Here is a 1,931-nt window from a genome sequence, read left to right on the forward strand (position 1 = left end):
AGTAATGTTCGATTATATATATTTATTCCCCCCCTGAGTGAGAAAGGAAAACGTATCGCGCTCGCTCCCACTCATTGTCGTTTCCGTCGCGTTGGCACGTGCCTGTCCTCCGCCAAACTTAACGAGTGCGAGNAGATTATTCCCAACACCTGGAGAGTTTCTCTCCACCAATAATTGCACTTTGGAAGATTTCTATTTATCTCAATAACGGGGGCTTTGGGAGAAAAAGAAGAGTTTTTTCCCCGAGTCCTTAAAATGTTTCGCGGAAAAAAATTCTTTCGTGATTTTTTTCTAGACATATTTATTATTGACACGTACGTCAAAAAATTCATAGAAAATCCCAGCGCTGTCGCTGGAAAACTCTATAGTTTTCCAGTGATTCTATTGAATAATTGTGCAGATTTTATTTTTTTTCACTATAGTAATGTTCGATTATATATATTTATTCCCCCCCTGAGTGAGAAAGGAAAACGTATCGCGCTCGCTCCCACTCATTGTCGTTTCCGTCGCGTTGGCACGTGCCTGTCCTCCGCCAAACTTAACGAGTGCGAGTGAGAAAGAAAATGGAGAAGAAGGAGAGAGAAAACATTCCAACTCGTTTGAACGGTTGGAACGTTTTCGTTGTTCTCCAGCGATCTACACATAATGGGATTAATTCAATAATAATAGATTAATGAATAAGATTTTTCGCAGATTATTGCCAGATTTAAATGAATGGTTTGCCTCCTTCAGTGACCATAAAAAATTGTTTCCAATCGACAATATCTCCCGATGGAATGGAACGATGTAAATGAATCAAGTATCAATTTGAATCTTTAAAAAATTAATCGAGAGTGAAAAAAATCAGGGAGTTCCACTCTGCCATTATGGAGTTTTTGACGAGTGAAGTTTATTCACTGCACTCTGACATTTCTATATTGTTTGTATTTACCGAGAAAAAAAAACGTGGTTCGTAGGAATCGATGTCTTTTTTAGGCAACTGCATTTCTGAAATGCAGTGAGTAAGCAATGTTAAAATTAAGTCATTTTGTAAAAAATTTACAGTGATCATGTGATCCTGAAAATCAAAGGAAAGTCTTAAATTCAGGAATGATGCCTGTAGATTTCAGTAATATTTTCGCGGAAATTCCGGGAACACTTATTGGGAATTTTTATCGCGTTCCCGTAATACGGAAATATCAAGGAATTTCGTCATTGGAAATTAAAAATTTCTATAAATTTGAGTCTAATTATATGTGTACGTCCACGTGAAAAGGATCCATTTTGTCGCATCTAATTTCCAAGATATTCACGTTTTTCTCTCCACTCCATTTATCCCAATGTTAAATTGATTTTTTGATCTTCTATACGGACGTCACACGGAGAAAAATAAATCGGCAAAAGTGTTGCGATTGCAAGGAGTTTCCCGAAGATCCCCATTTTTCATGCACGAAGAACAATAAAGCTTTTTGGAATCTTCGGGAAATTCTATCCTATCCTACTCAAGTAGGAGCGGAGGAATGAATTTCCGAAAGCGCGGAGTAACTCCGAACGGCTCTCCGGAGGGGCTCCTCCGATTGGAAAATTAATTTCTCCTCCCCTAATTACGATGAAAGAATGAAAGCAATATCTATCGATGGAGAATTATATTCTCAATAAATTACAGCGGTTTCATTACTTAATCTCTATTAGAAGAGGAGGAATGAATTTTCAAAGCGTGCAGTAACTCCGGACTTATTTCTTCTCATTCAAAAATTAATTTCTCCCCCCCATAATTGAGATGAAGGAATGAAACCAAAGCCTACCGATCGAGAATTGTATTGTTAATAAATGACATCGGTTTCATTTCTTAATTTCAGTTAGGAGCGGAGGAATGAATTTTCGAAAGCGCGGAGAAACCCCGAACGGCTCTCCGACGTCGAGTGAGCCCGGAGGGGCTCCCCTGATTGGAA

Source organism: Diachasma alloeum, unplaced genomic scaffold, assembly GCF_001412515.2.
Source record: "Diachasma alloeum isolate Michigan unplaced genomic scaffold, Dall2.0 Dall_scaffold_01310, whole genome shotgun sequence".
Lineage (NCBI taxonomy): Eukaryota > Metazoa > Arthropoda > Insecta > Hymenoptera > Braconidae > Diachasma > Diachasma alloeum.